General features: G+C 38.7%; 1 long non-coding RNA gene across 6 annotated transcripts in view; it reads right to left on the reverse strand.

The window, feature by feature from the left end:
* The window catches only part of LOC120889048 (uncharacterized), a 115854-nt gene that overhangs the window by 68078 nt on the left and 30431 nt on the right, over positions 1 to 17345 (reverse strand). The window lies entirely within an intron of this gene.

Below are 17345 nucleotides of genomic sequence, written 5' to 3' on the forward strand. Positions count from 1 at the left end.
TCGGCTATGTTCTGTCCAAGAAGGTACCAACATATGGGATTAACCCTTCTAGGTTCTCTCTGAAATGCACCATGGGGGGGGGCAGTTGGAAGGAAGAATTGAGCAAGGCCAAGCAGGATGAGGCAGGCTCCCATAAAGGGACAGAAGAGCTCTCAGCTTTATTGCCATGTTGCAAGCCTCTTGATTTCAAAAGCCATGTTAAGAGTGCTAGAAACCTCTTTCAACATCTCCCTACTCTGTTCTTTAATTAAGAACAGAACCTCTCTACAAGAGAAAGATTACACAGAATGCAAAAAGCAATGAGCATAATCTAAAAGATACATTAGCTTTTATTAAAATTAAGAGCCTCTGTTCATCAAATGACACCATCAGGAAAATGAAAAGGAAAACTTCAGAATGGGAGAAGACAGTTGAGACACATGGAGTGGTTAAATAACTCCTATCCAAAATGTACAAAGAACTACAATTAGAAGATGATGATTTTTTTTTCTAAAAGTCAACATCCAAAAAAAAAATTGTACTTGGCACATAAAGGCAATTCACACACACACACACACACACAATGAAATACCCTAGTGACCCATGAAATATCCAAGTGACCCATAAACATTTTAAAAGATACTTAATATCATTACTCATCAAAAGCAAATTAAAACCCCCAAAAGAGATACACCACACTTTTATCAGAATGGCTAAAATTAACCATGAGGAAATACTAAGTGCTAGTAAGGATATGGAGGTAAGGGGTGTTCCAAGGCACTGCTGGTGGAAGTATAATTGGTCCTGCCACTTTGGAACACTTTGGTGTTACCTAATAAGTCAAAATGCATGCCTGTCTGGGAGCTAGTCCACACTGGAGCCTGCATCCAGCAGGTCTGAGCAAGTATTCATAAAATACTTGTACAATAATGTCACTAGCAGAGTTGCCAGTAGCCATTAACTGGACAAATCCACAGTCATTCCACTGTATAATAAACTGTGGGATATTTACACAAAGGAATTTATAGGGCAACAGAAAACACAAATTACTGATACAACAACACGCAACTCAAAAGCAAGTATTTAAGGGAGGTAAGAAATGGTCAAAACTGACCTATATTAATAGGCATTATAATAGTGGTTATCTTCGGTAAAGAATTAACCCAGAGGGGACAAATGGAAGCTTCTAGGGTGCCATAGACATCCCACATATTGATCTGGACCTCCATGGATAGACATGAAATTTCTTTAAAATTTATGTAATGTGCTGTAGAAGGTTACCTCCAAATAAATCCTCAATGAGAATGGGGAGGGAGGAGCCACTCAACATCAAGGGGGTTTGAAATGTTATCGTCTATCTTACGTCTGTGAAAGATTTCCATATTCACAAAGTCTGCATTTAAAGTCTATAAATATTTTCAATAGAAGTCACAAGATTTAAGCACAGGTTAAAGCACTGTTCATCCAAAGAACTCATATGACATCTGTCTGGTGACAACCAGCTATTGTCCCTGCCACCCAAGAAGAGAGTCCAGTATGGAAACAGACAAGCACTTAAGTAGGCAAATAGTCCCAAATTGTGATGGTTGTGTGCAGTGAAGAAAATCAAGAGCTCACTGTTTGAGAATCAAATCGGAGGAGTGAGGTCAGCAAGGCCTCCCAGAAAAGAAGCCAGCCATAGACGGTAGAAGAGCATCCCAGATGAAGGCTATGGATGGGAAACCTTGTCATGTTGGGAGACCCTTAGGATATCCTCAGGGTTGGAGGGTGAGCGTGACCTCACATGAGGTTATAAGAGCAGGTAGGCCCCAGGCTCTGGAACTGGGGAGCCAGGCTAGGAAATTGGGAATATGTTTGCAGTATAATGAGAATGATTTTCAGCAGTGGGGTTATACAATCCCATTCATCTTGGGTATCCTAAAGTAAGAAGGCTCCCCTGCCAAAGCCAGAGTCCTGACGTGGGGTGGCGACTGGCTCCAGTGTCTGAGGGGCTCCTGCTTGTCAGGTTCTAGCTCCTGTCTTTGGCTAGACCTATGATCATTCCCGTGAGGCTTCCCTGAATGTTTTCTCATGTCTTCCTTGTTCTTAATACCTTGGCCCAGTGACCCGCCAGCATGATAGTCACGTCACCCCAATTGGAGTAGGGGCAGAGCAGAGCCACTGCCCGCACCCGGAATAGGCCCAGCGACCCGCCGGCGGGGTAGTCACATCACCCCAAATGGAGTAAGGGCAGAGCAGAGCCGCCACCCATGCCTGCAAGGTAAGCAGACCTGCGACCGACCAGCAGAACAGGCCCAGCAGCCCGTCAGCGTGGTAGACAGATCACCCCAATTGGAGGAGGAGCACAGCCACCGTCCACCCCTGCAAGGGAGACTTTTCAACTATACAAGAGCAATATAAATATATAGGGGGAAAATTCAATAACACAACCCTTTCACCAAGCAGAAAGAAATGTGAGCAGTATGAAAAGACAAGGAAAGAAAGGACCACAAGAAATACAGGTCAACTCAACTTTAGAAGAGGTAACAGCTGCAGCAGATGGAATATCAGATAAAGAATTCAGGATATACATGCTTTAGATGATCTGGAGTCTCAAGGAAGACATTAGACAGCAAAATCAGACAATGAAAGATCACTTCAACAATGAATTACATAAACAAATCCAAGAAGCAAAAGATCAACTATACAGGGAAATAGAGGTTATAAAAAACAAACAAACAAAGGGTAACTGATGTGATACAGCAATCTGTATACGGGGTAAAGTTGGGAGTTCATAACCCGCTTGAATCAAACTGTGAAAGATGATGTATTAAGAACTGTGTAATGTTTTGAACGACCAACAATAATAAAAAAAAAAACAGAAATCCTAGAAATGCAGGAAGCAATAAACCAACTTAAAAACTCAATTGAGAATACTACCAGCAGAGTAGAACACTTAGAAGATAGTACATCAGACAATGAAGACAAAGTATTTCAACTTGAAAAGAACATAGACAGCTCAGCAAGACTGTTAAGAAACCATGAGCAGAACATCCAAGAAATATGGGATAACATAAAGAGACCAAACTTAAGAGTCATTGGGATACAGGAAGGTATAGAGGTCCAAACCAAAGGAATGAGCAATCTATTCAATGAAATAATATGAGAAAAGTTCCCAGACTTGAAGAATGAGACAGAATCCCAAATCCTAGAAGCCTACAGGACGCCGAATGTGCAAAATCATAAGAGATCCACACCTAGACACATTATAATGAAGATGCCCAACATACAGAATAAGGAGAAAATTTTAAAAGCTACAAGAGAAAGGAAGCAGATTACATTTAGGGGTAAGCCAATCAGGATAACAGCTGATCTTTCAACACAGACTCTGAAAGCTAGAAGATCCTGGAACAACATATTTCAAACCCTGAAAGAAAATGGGTTCAACCAAGAATCCTGTATCTAACAAAATTAAGCTTCAGGATGGAAGATGAAATTAAAACCTTCGACGATAAACAAAAGTTAAAAGAATTTGCAGCTAGAAAACCATCTCTTCAAAACATCCTCGGCAAAATATTACAGGAAGAGGAAATGGAAAATAACAATGAAAACCAACAGTGGGAGGTAGTACAGTAAAGTGGGGGAAAAATAATCAAAAAGGAAAACAAACCATGTTTAGTAACATAAATAAACAAATATGGCTGGAAGAACAACCCATATCTCAATAATAACCCTAACTGTTAATGGCTTAAACTCACCAATTAAGAGACACAGGCTAGTAGAATGGATCACAAAACAAGACCCAACAATATGCTGCCTACAGGAGACGCATTTGATAGGAAAAGATATACATAGACTGAAGGTGAAAGGTTGGGAAAAGTCATATCACTCATATGGACTTCGGAAACAAGCAGGAGTGTCCATACTCATATCAAATAAAATAGATTTCAAGCCAAAGTTAATCAAAAGGGATAAAGAGGGACACTACATACTGCTCAAGGGAACCATACACCAACAAGACATAACAATCATAAATATATATGCCCCAAACAATGGTGCAGCTATGTTCATCAAACTCTTCTCAAGTTCAAGAGTCTAATAGATCACCATACAATAATCATGGGAGACTTCAACACACCTCTCTCACCACTGGACAGACCATCCAAACAAAAGTTGAATAAAGAAACTATAGAACGAAATAATACAATTAATAACCTAGACTTAATTGATATATACAGAATATACCACCCAACATCAAGCAGTTACACTTTTTTCTCAGCAGCACATGGATCCTTCTCAAAAATAGATTATATATTATGTCACAGGGCAACTCTTAGACAATATAAAGGAGTAAAGATAATACCATGCATCTTATCTGATCATAATGGAATGAAACTGAAAATCAACGATAAAAGAAGTAAGGAAAAATCATGCATCACTTGGAGAATGAACAATAGGTTACTGAATGATCAATGGGTTATAGAAGACATCAAGGAGGAAATTAAAAAATTCTTAGACATAAATGAAAACACAGACACAACATATTGGAATCTATGGGACACATTGAAAGCAGTTCTAAGAGGAAAATGCATTGGAGTTCATTCCTTAAAAAAAGAAAAAACCAACAAATAAATGATCTCATACTTCATCTCCAAATCCTAGAAAAAGAAGAGCAAAACAACAGCAAAAGAAGTAGAAGGCAAGAAATAATTAAAATCAGAGCTGAAATTAATGAAATCAAAACAAAAGAAACAATTGAAAAAATTGACAAAACAAAAAGTTGGTTCTTTGAAAAGACAAATAAAATTGACAGACCCTTAGCCATGCTAACGAAGAGAAGAACTAGCATACGGGATAAAAAAGGCAATATCACAACAGACACTTCAGAAATACAGAAGATAATCAGAAATTATTTTGAATCCTTATATTTTAATAAAATAGAAGATAGTGAAGGCATCGATAAATTTCTTAAGTCATACGATCTGCCCAGATTGAGTCAGGAGGATATAGACAACCTAAACAGACCAATATCAATTGAGAAAATAGAAGAAACCATCAAAAGACTATCAACTAAGAAAAGCCCAGGACTGGATGGGTATACAGCAGAGTTTTACAAAACCTTTAAAGAGGAACTAATACCAATACTTTTCAAGCTATTTCAGGAAATAGAAAAAGAGGGAGAACTTCCAAATTCATTCTACGAGGCCAACATCATCCTGATTCCGAAACCAGACAAAGATACTTCAAAGAAAGAAAACTACAGACCAATATCTTTAATGAACCTAGATGCAAAAATCCTCAATAAAATTCTGGCAAATCGGATACAAAAACATATCAAAAAAATTATGCACCATGATCAAGTAGGATTCATCCCTGGGATGCAAGGCTGGTTCAATATACGGAAATCAATAAATGTTATTCACCACATCAATAGACTTAAAAATAAGAACCATATGATCATCTCGATAGATGCTGAAAAAGCATTCGACAAAGTACAGCATCCCTTTATGTTCAAAACAGTAGAAAAACTAGGGATAACAGGAACTTACCTCAACATTGTAAAAGCAATCTATGCTAAGCCTCAGGCTAGCATCATTCTGAATGGAGAAAAATTGAAGGCATTCCCTCTAAAATCTGGAACAAGACAGGGATGCCCTCTCTCAGCACTTCTGTTCAACATAGTTCTCGAAACACTGGCCAGAGCAATTAGACAGATGAAAGAAATTAAAGGCATAAAAATAGGAAAAGAAGAACTCAAATTATCACTATTTGCAGATGACATGATTCTATACCTAGCAGACCCAAAAGGGTCTACAAAAAAACTATTAGAGCTAATAAATGAATTCAGCAAAGTGGCAGGATATAAAATCAACACGCATAAATCAAAGGCATTCCTGTATATCAGCGACAAATCCTCTGAAATGGAAATGAGGACAACCACTCCATTTACAATATCCTCAAAAAAAAAATAAAATACTTGGGAATCAACCTAACAAAAGAGGTGAAAGACTTATACAATGAAAACTACAGAACCCTAAAGAGAGAAATAGAAGATCTTAGAAGATGGAAAAATATACCCTGTTCATGGATAGGCAGAACTAACATCATCAAAATGGCGATATTACCAAAAGTTCTCTATAGGTTTAATGCAATGCCAATCAAAATCCCAATGGCATTTTTTGTAGAAATAGATAAAGCAATCATGAAATTTATATGGAAAAATAAAAGACCCAGAATAGCAAAAACAATGCTAAGCAGGAAGTGTGAATCAGGTGGTATAGCGATACTAGACTTCAAACTATACTACAGAGCAATAGTGACAAAAATAGCATGGTACTGGTACCAAAACAGGCAGGTGGACCAATGGTACAGAATAGAGGACACAGAAACCAATCCACAAAACTACAACTATCTTATAGTTGATAAAGGGGCAAAAAGCATTCAATGGAGGAAGGATAGCATCTTCAACAAATGGTGCTGGGAAAACTGGAAATCCATATGCAACAAAATGAAACTGAATCCCTTTCTCTTGCCATGCACAAAAGTTAACTCAAAATGGATCAGGGAGCTTGATATCAAATCAGAGACACGGCATCTGATAGAAGAAAAGTTGGCTACGATCTATATACTGTGGGGTCGGGCTCCAAATTCCTCAATAGGACACCCATAGCACAAGAGTTAATAACTAGAATCAACAAATGGGACTTATTCAAACTAAAAAGTTTTTTCTCAGCAAGAGAAACAATAAGAGAGGTAAATAGGGAGCCTACATCCTGGGAACAAATCTTTACTCCTCACACTTCAGATACAGCCCTAATATCCAGAGTATACAAAGAACTTAAAAAATTAAACAATAAGATAACAAATAACCCAATCAACAAATGGGCCAAAGACCTGAACAGACACTTCTCAGAGGAGGACATACAATCAATCAACAAGTACATGAAAAAATGCTCACCATCTCTAGCAGTCAGAGAAATGCAAATCAAAACCACCCTAAGATACCATCTCACTCCAGTAAGATTGGCAGCCATTAGGAAGTCAAACAACAAGTGCTGGCGAGGATGTGGGGAAAAGGGTACACTTGTACATTGCTGGTGGGACTGCAAATTGGTGCGGCCAATTTGGAAAGCAGTATGGAGACTTCTTGGAAAGCTGGGAATGGAACCACCATTTGACCCAGCTATTCCCCTTCTCGGTCTATTCCCTAAAGACCTAAAAAGAGCATGCTACAGGGACACTGCTACATCGATATTTATAGCAGCACAATTCACAATAGCAAGACTATGGAACCAACCTAGATGCCCTTCAATAGACGAATGGATAAAAAAAAAAAATGTGGCATTTATACACAATGGAGTATTACTCTGCATTAAAAAATGACAAAATCATAGAAGTTGCAGGGAAATGGATGGCATTAGAGCAGATTATGCTAAGTGAAGCTAGCCAATCCTTAAAAAACAAATGCCAAATGTCTTCTTTGATATAAGGAGAGTAACTAAGAACAGAGTAGGGACGAAGAGCATGAGAAGAAGATTAACATTAAACAGGGATGAGAGGTGGGAGGGAAAGGGAGAGAAGAGAAATTGCATGGAAATGGAAGGAGACCCTCAGGGTTATACAAAATTACATATAAGAGGAAGTGAGGGGAAAGGGAAAAAATACAAGGGGGAGAAATGAATTACAGTAGAGGGGGTAGAGAGAGAAGATGGGAGGGGAGGGGAGGGGGGATAGTAGGGGATAGGAAAGGTAGCAGAATACAACAGACACTAGTATGGCAATATGTAAATCAATGGATGTGTAACCGATGGGATTCTGGAATCTGTATTCGGGGTAAAAATGGGAGTTCATAACCCACTTGAATCAAAGTGCGAAATATGATATGTCAAGAACTATGTAATGTTTTGAACAACCAACAATAAAAATTAAAAAAAAAAAAAAAAGCCAGAGTCCTAAATGCTCTGGACAGTCCCTAACACAAGGGCCTGACCTCTCTTGCCTACTGCCAGTTTGCAGTTTTTAATCACCATACCCTTATCCACCAATAAGCTCTCAGCACTGATATCCTTAGGCAGTGTTCTTATTGTGGATCTAGGAAAAAAAAAATCCCTTCTCCTCCTCAGTCATTTAGAAAGCCTTGGTGCAGGAAAGGGGGACAGGGCAGGTGATAATGGATAATAAGTCCATGATTCAGGAAAGCATTCGTTTAGTTGCTGGTACAGAGTGTCCCTGCCAGAAGCCACCAGGCAGAGCATCACTGAACACTTGGCAGACTCACACTTTAAATTTATGCAATCTGAGGAAGGGAAAAATTCATGCAAAAAGTTTTCTGTCAAACTTGTTAATCTCCTTTCAAAGATATTCTGGGGAAGGTTATTGGAGTTGATGCAGGAGCTTGTGTGTCTCTAGAAGGAATTCCTATGCAGAATTAATTGTGAATACACAGGTGTATGCATTTTTTCCAACATAAAAAGCTTATTGGTGGATAAGGGTATGATGATTAGAAACAGGAAACCCAAAATAGGATGAAATGGTTGAAAAGCTTTATGATGAAAAAAAAAATCAGACATAATACCTCCCTTAGCTATTCTGCATTATTTTTCTCTCATCTGATAATTGAGTTTGACCATTTTTAGAGTTGGGCAGGATCATGGGGCCTCCTTGACCGTTGCAATCATTAGTCAAATCATTACTGTTTCCAAACAGTCTCATCTGCCCAAGAGGTCTTTCCTTTTCAAGGCAGGATTATATCCATCTCCCCAATGCTGCCAAGTTTTACATCCCCACAGTCCACGTAACGTGCTGCACTGGATGCTATGGTGCGAGTCCCAGCTTCCCTCTTCAGGGTAGATGTCCCCAGAAATGGGGGTGTGTGCAGCTCACAACACCCCCACTGCTTGGCCAGATACTGCAGCTGGAAAGATGATCCCACCCAAGAGGGAACCTGCTTGGTGTGACTAGTCAAAGAGGGATGGCCATGCCTGGCCCCTCAATTCCAGAGCTACCTGTGGGTTCAGCTGAAGCCTCTGCAACTCAGTTCAATTCTTCCCTCTGCCAAAATCCGATCCCTTTGCTCCTTAACGTGTGGCCCCTAAAGGCTCCCACTATACTTCCTGTATGTACATCACCCTCTCCAGAGTCTGTGTCCTGCAGAACCTAGCCTACTGCACCCCAGTGCCTTCTCTCCATCACTTTGAGCTCTCTGGAATTGCTCTTTTCCCTTGATCATCGCCTTTGCATGCCGACTTTGGGTTGATTATACTAAGGCTTAGCAGCTTTACCAAAAAAAAACCCAAAAGGGTGTTTTAGAACCATCTGTCCTCCAGGTAGTGGCATCTGCACTTCCTTTGGGAATGCACTTCCCTCCTACTCTAAGACCTGGCTATTCAGCTAGAAACACACAGAACCTGATTCCAGTCCATTCCCATGCCTGCCCAATCTCCAGGACCCAAGGAATGTTCTAGGGATGGTCACATGATCTAAACCAAGTGAATCAGAATGCATATCAGAATTGTTGCTAGTACTAAAGGGAAAGAGAACATATTTATACTTAGATTACTAAATTGAACAATATAAATCTGAAGAACCAAAAGCTACCATGTGGATAATAGGCTTCCTCTTAGAATGAGGACAATACAGAAAAATAAGGGTTAAAAGAACTAATGCCAAATATTCCAAAGAACTGAAATACTTCCAAACTCATTCTACAAGGCCAGAATTACCCTGTTACCAAATCAGATGAGGATGCAATTAAAAAAAAAAAGAAAGAAAAATCTATAGATGAACATCCGTGATGAACACATATCCAAAAAACTGTTAAGAAAATACTAACAAATCAAATTCAATAGCACAGCAAAATATCATTCATCATAATCTAGTTCCTTTTATCCCAGGAATGTGAGGATGGCTTAATATACATATTATGCTTTGGATCTTAACTATATTCCAAAAGGCCCATAAGCTGAAGGCTTGGTCACCAGCTTGTGGCACTAATGGAAAGTGGTATAACCGTGAAGAGGTGGAGCCTAGTGGAAGGGAAGGCTTTGGGGACTCAGCCCCACCCTGCATGCTCTCTGATTGCTCCCATCCGCCATGAAGTGACAGCTTTGTCCTACCATGTACTCCCCTATGTTCTGCCTCAACACAGGCCTAAAAGCAATGGAACCAACCGACTGTAAACTGAAACTATGAGCCAAAATGAACTCTCCCCCTTTAAGTTGATTCTTTCAGGTATTTTGTCATCCAAGGAATGCCGATCTATATAATGTGCAAATAAATAATCATAATAGGTTTCATCAACAGAATGAAGGATTAAAATCATATGATTTTTTTTATCTTATACAGAAAACAGTATTGAATAAAATTCAAAATCCCTTCATGATAAAATCCTTGGATATATTAAATACTAAAGTATGGTACTTCAACATAATAAAGGCTACATGTAACAAACCCACAGTTAACATCATATTCAATGGGGAAAAGCAGAAAGTATTTCCTCTAAGATCAGGAACAAGACAAGAATATCAATTTTCATCTCTCTTACTTAATATAGTTCTAGAAGTTTTAGCCAAAGTGAATGGGTGAGAGAAAGAAACAAAAGGCATGCAAACCGGAATGGTGGAAGTCAGACTATTCCCGAGATGATCATATCTGTCAACAGGAAAACCTAAAGAATTCTCCAAAAGGGTATGAGAACTGATAGATTCAGTAAAGCAGCAGGATACAAAAATCAGCATACAAAAATTGGTAGCTTTTCTATACACCATTAGCAAATTTACTGAGAAAGAAATCATGAAAGCAATCCAATTCACGATAGCTACCAAAACAACCACCAACTAGGAATAAATTTAACCTAAGAAGTTAAAGACCTCTACAATCAAAATTGCAAAACACTGATGAAAGACATTGAAAAAGGTACAAAAGGATAAAAAGACCTCCCAACTTTATGAATTGGAATAATTAATATCATTAAAATGTCCCTACTTCTCAAAGCAATATACAGATTCAATGCAATCCCCATCAAAATCACTATGACATTTTTTGCAGAACTAGAGAAAAGAATCCTAAAATTCATATAGAAGGAAGCACAAAAGAACCTGAATAGCCAAAATACTCTTAAGAAGAACAAAGCTGGAGGCATCACAATATTCCAAGACATACCAAAAGAGCTATGGAGGCCAAAACAGGATGGTATTAGCATAAAAACAGACACAGAGCAATGGATCAGAATAGAGAAACCAGAAATACACCCCCACATCTACATCCAACTGATTCTCAACAAAAGTGCCAAAATTACACCTTGGAAAAAGGAACTGCCTCGTCAAAAAACAGTGGTGAGAAAACTGGATATCCACATGTAGAAGACTGAAACTTGACCCCTGTCTCTCAACCAGTACAAAAATCAACTCAAGATGGATCAATGACCTAAATATAAGATCTGAAACTACTAGAAGAAAACATGAGGGAAAGATGCCCTTCAGTGGATGAATGGATAAAAAAAAAATGTGGTATATATGCACAATGGAATTTTACCCAGCAATAAAAAAGAATAAAATCATGGCATTTGCAGGTAAATGGATGGCATTGGAGAAGATAATGCTAAGTGAAGTTAGTTAATCTCAAAAAAACAAATGTCGAAGAATGTTTTCTCTGATAAAAGGAGGCTGACTCATAGTGGGGTAGGGAGGGGAAGCATGGGAGAATTAGATGAATTCTAGATAGGAAAGGATAGGAGGGAAAAGGAGGGGGCAGGGGATTAGCAAGAGCGGTGGAATATGATGGACATCATTATCCAAAGTACATGTATAAAGACACAAATTGGGTGTCAACCTACTTTATATACAAAGATATGAAAAATTGTGGTATATATGTGTAATAAGAATTGTAATGCAAAAAAAACACCAAAGTACATGTATAAAGACATGAATTGGTGTGATCATACTTTATATACAAAGACATGAAAAACTGTGCTCTATATGTGTAATAAGATTATAATGCACTCCGCTGTCGTGTATTTAAAAAAATGAAATCAATTAAAAAAAAGAAAAAGAAAACAAGAAGGAAACATTTCAAGACACTGATAAAGAAAATGATTTCTTGGCTAGGACCCCCCAAAGCATAGGAAATAAAAGCAAAAACTTAAAAATGAGATTACATTAAACTAAAAAGCTTCTGCACAGCAAAGGAAAAAAATCAACACAATTAAAAGATAACCTACAGAATGGGAGAAATATCTGCCAACTACTTATTTGACAGAGATTTAATATTCAAAATATATAAGAGGCTCAATATATAAGGATTTCAATTATATTAACAAACAAACAAATAAAAAAAAAAACAGGCATAGTGACACACACCTGTAATCCCAGTATCACCAGAGGTTGAAAGAGGAGGATTTACAAGTTTGAGGTCAACCCAGGTAATTTAGTGAGACCCTCTCTCAAAAATCAAATTGTTAAAAAAGACTGGTAGAGCATTTGTCTAGCTTGCAAGAGACACTGGGTTTGATCCTCAATACCAACACCACCACCACCCCTCACACACAAAATTAACAAAACAATAAGTAATCCAATTTTTTAAAAATGGGCAAATGACATGAGTAGATGATTCTCAGAAGAAGAAATACAAATGAACAACAAATATATGGGAAAAAAATCAATATCAGTAGCCATCAGGGAAATGCAAATCAAAACTAGAAGAGAGATCTCTTCACCAAAGTTAGAATTGCTATTAGCAAAAAACAAACAAGTAATAAAGAGGATATGGAGAAAAAGAAACTCTTACATATTGTTGGTAGGAATGTAAACTAGTACAATGATTATGGAGAACAGTATGGAGGTTCCTCAAAACACTAAATATAGATCTACCATATGACCCAGTAATTCCACTGCTGAGCATATATCCAAAGGGAATGAATCAGCATACCAAAGGGACTCCCAAATGCCCATGTTTATTGTGGCGCAATTCACAATAGTTAAGGTATGGAATCAGCCTAGATGTCCATCAATACATGAATATGTAATAGTGGTATATGTATATATACACACACATATCATGATATGGATTATATCATGACTAAAATAAAATACTGCCATTTTGTCATTTGCAGCAAAATGGATAAAACTAGAGGAATTTATGTTAAGTGAAATAAACCAACAAAGAAAGATAACTACCACATATTCTTTCATACAGAGAAGCTAAGAGAGGTTACCAAAATGTAGAACAGGGATTATGTGGCCAAAAGCTTGGTCCTTGTCCCCAATGCCAATTAATGCCAATTTAGTAATGAGGACATGGTTTTGAGGAAAAGGAAAAAGTTTCTTTATTGCTTTGCTAGCAAAGGAGAAACACAGAGACTCCTGTCCCTGAGGCTGTGATTCTGTCCATCAGGAGGAACACAGGGATTTTAAAGGAACTCTTCAAAGGCTACATTACAGGTGTGCCCTGACAGGGGGTCCCAGGGCATCCTGGGGGTGTGTTAGGATCCCCCTGTTAATTTGAGAGATATTTACTTCCCAGATCTTCTGCAGATATCTTCTTCCTATGGAGCACAGATAACTCAGGGTAATCTTGTTCCCCGCCCCCAGGTTAGGGAGAGGGAGAGGGAAAAAAGGAAAACATAACCCTTTTAAAAATAAGCCTCAGAACTATATCCAAAAGGTGAAGTGAACCACTAGAGATTGGAAAGGGTGTGAGTGGAAGAGTTTGGAAAACAGTAGCATTTGATCATTATGCTATAGGCATAAATGGAACTCTCACACTGAACCCCATTAATATGACATGTTAATATTATTTTAAAATCTGAATTCTTTTGTATAACCTGGTCTTTCCTCCCTGGAAAAACTTTCAGGATATCTTTATACCAACTATTCTGAAATTTCATGGATAGGATTCCATATGGGTCATTTCAATCTAGAAATTCCTCTCTTTCAATTATTCATTTATCTTGAACCTATTTTTAAAGCTTTCTTTCCCTCCATCGCCTCTTTTCTCCTTTTTGGAATATTATTTGAATTTTAGATCTTCCAAAAGTGTGTTCTTCCCCACCCACCACCCTCACCCCACTCTGCAATTTTCTGACTTTTTTGCTCTATTTTTCTGGGAAATTTATTCAACTTTATCTTCCACCCCTTCTATTTAATTTTCACCATTGGGGTGTGTGTGTGTGTGTGTGTGTGTGTGTGTGTGTGTGTGTGTGTGTGTGTGTGTGTGTGTGTGTTTGAAGAGCGGTTCTTAGAGAGTTTGTCCCCAGGGTCCTCAGGTTTAAGACATGAATTGTCACAACAGGATTTTATACTACTGGTGGGTAGAGGCCTGGGGTGCTGCTAATCACTTTGAAATGAATAAGATATCTCCAAAACAAATGTTATTTAGCCCCAAATATCATTAGTATTAAGGTTAAAAACATTCTGTTTAGAGATTTTTCTCAAAAATCTTGACTCATATTTTAGATGGAAAAAAATGCGATTGGATTGATTCTGTGGATTGATTCTGAGGTTATGAGTGTAACTCACTGACTATGAACTGTGTGCTATCTGGAAATAGTTTCACTGTGGAATTTCTAACTCTGTATCTTTACAGCGTTTCTCTTTGGGTAATGATTTACCCAGAGAAGAGTCATCCAATCTCTGAAGACTACTCTCTTCACCCAAAGATATTGCCGGTTAGCCACCCTGAGGACTCAGAGCCCACTTGAAAGGAACATTCTTCCTCATGGCCATTAATATCTTCTCATCTCAGCAGAGTAAATTCCTGAAAATGGACCTTGACAATCTTCTCACTTGGAATATGTTAAAGTGAGAAATGTGTCACAAAGTTACTTGGGTATTATGGTTTAGATGGAATTATGTCCCCAAAGAGCTTATGTGTCAAGCAATATAGCAATGTTCAGAGGTGAAAAGATTGGATTATAAGAGCAATAACCTTGCCATTGGATGGATTAATAATTGAATGGACTACTAGTGGATAAGCAGAGGCATGAGGGGAGGAAGTATGTCATTTGAGGTATGTCACTTTGGACTACATCCATCCCTGGACCCTTCCCCTCATTCTCTCTGCTTCCTGCCTTTCATGAACTGAGCAGATTTCCTCTGCCACTGTCTTCTACCATGATATTCTGTCTCATGTCAGGCCCAGAGTAATGCAGCCGGCCAGCCATCAACTGAGACCTCTCAAACTATGAGCCCAAAATAAATTTTTCTTCCTCCAAGTTGTTCTTGCAGGTATTTTGGTCACAGCAATTGAAAACTGACTGATATGCTAGGTGAAGTCAAAGATGAGATAAACAAATGAAGACTTCAAATCTCACTCCATCTCCCACAATTGATAACAGAACTGGGGATGGGGAAGTATTTTGTACTGGAAGAGTTTTCTAATGGCCTATGTTGTACTGTTTAATTCCTTCCATATTGTATCTTTTGGAGCAATAATGTCTCTAAGTCTACATTTGTCTATTTTGTTCTTTTGTTACAATTCCTAATCATTAGATGTGCCTCATTTGGGCCTTTAACTAGACCATTGAAATCCACTGATGGTGCTAAAAAAATGATCTAGAAAGATATCATAATGAAAAACAAACAAAAGAAAATCTAGCATTTAGCCTTATTTTGCTGATGAATAACATTTATTGAATACTTTGTGCCCAATGCTACCCCTTATGTGGATTTTTCTTATTGAAACCTCATGGTTTCTAATATAGTTGATTCTTATTATTCCTGTATTTTTCAGATGAGAAAGCCTAAATTAACAGAAGTTTAAAATTCCAGAGTTTTATATTTTAAGCTCAGGCAGTCTGAGTCTGAAGCCTATAGTTTGAAAGATACCCCACCCCACCCCAACCGGGGGGATAAGTAGAGACAACACAGGAGTCACCAGTGCCTAGCCCAGACCTGGTATTGTGCCTCAGGGTTTAGAGAGTATTGTCACACATGTGATATTGTTTGAACTCAGTGCCCATAGGAAAAGAGCCGATGTCAAGGCAGAATGCCCTACACCAAACAGCATGGTGGCCACAAAACAAGGTATAAGATCTCCAGGGAGAGTGACCGGAACACTCAGGCACTCTCGTTCATCCTGTCCCCATAGATGCTCCTGCCTCATGCTGTGTCTGTAAGTAGACATTGGCTTTCAGCTTAGCACACAACGTTGGCTCATGTCTGCCATATTTCTGCCATCCCTGGGAACTTTCCAGGAGTGGCATGCTCGGGTGAGGAGAGCTCAGATCTTGTCTGCTAACCTTGCTGTGCTTTGTTTCTGAAACTGGATCATGGAATTTAGCAATGATCCCTAGATCCATAGGCAGAAAGAAACATGAAAAAGACCAGGTCTTAGTCTCCTATGCTTAGACAGGATTTGATCTGTTCAGGGCCCATGGTTATCAATTCTTGGGTACAAAATAGGTGGGATACAAAAATGTGGAAAATGGCAGTGACATGGTGTTGAGATTAATGAGTAACCGGAGTAGCCCCAGCAACCGGCCAGCCTTGGATTGCAGAGGTCTGGCTATGATTTGATGCCACTTGGTGGTGGTGTTTGCCCTCTCCAGCTTAAATACCAAGAAGGACAATTCCAAGTCCTGTGGCTACCTGGGACTCCCAGGACAGCAGTGACAATTCTAGGAATCCCCTTGTAGTCGTCAGTCCAATTTGAAAAAAAAAAAAAAATCAGAAGAATTCTACAGGCACAGGAACTTTCCCCTTCCTGGATTCTGGGGACAGGTTGCCTCACATTCCCACTGGCTCGTTCCTCTTCTCCCTATCCTGTCATCTTGAAGATAAAATTTGAGCCTGCTCCTGTTAGTGCAGGGAAGTTTGGCAGATATAGGATCCCGTCACCAAATGTTCACTTTGTATTCTCTCAGGAGCCCCATGGTGCAATTTAAAATGCTTCTTCAGCTGGTACTTCCATCAACTCATACTGAGATCTCTGCCTTGAATGGATCAGGTATTCTATTTCAGCAGGACTGCATTTTCTTACGAGTCCCCAGGGAAGGGATGTATGATCTTCTCAGTGATTCCTTTATGTGTCTTACCATTGTGTGGTTACATAACTGCTTCTTGTACTGACCACATCCTTCCACAAACACATGCAAGATGCTTTGAGAACAAGAATTCCATCTCATCTTTCTCAGCCTGACCATAAGCACCTGGCCCTGTGCAGAGCATCTAGCAGGTCCTCAATAAATCTTTGATGGATAAAATGGGTAAATAAATCAGATGACTTATAGTCCCAGTGGTATTTACAAATCTCATAATAAAACTGCAAATAAGACTGAATGAAAACTTTTTTAAAAAAATAAAAGATGAATAGTTAAGACCTGATCTAGTCTCACAACTTCTTCAATATCCGAGTATCAGGGAGGAGGCCCTCTTCCATTCATTCAGAAACAT

This window comes from Ictidomys tridecemlineatus, chromosome 8 (assembly GCF_052094955.1).
Source record: "Ictidomys tridecemlineatus isolate mIctTri1 chromosome 8, mIctTri1.hap1, whole genome shotgun sequence".
Taxonomy (NCBI): Eukaryota; Metazoa; Chordata; class Mammalia; order Rodentia; family Sciuridae; genus Ictidomys; species Ictidomys tridecemlineatus.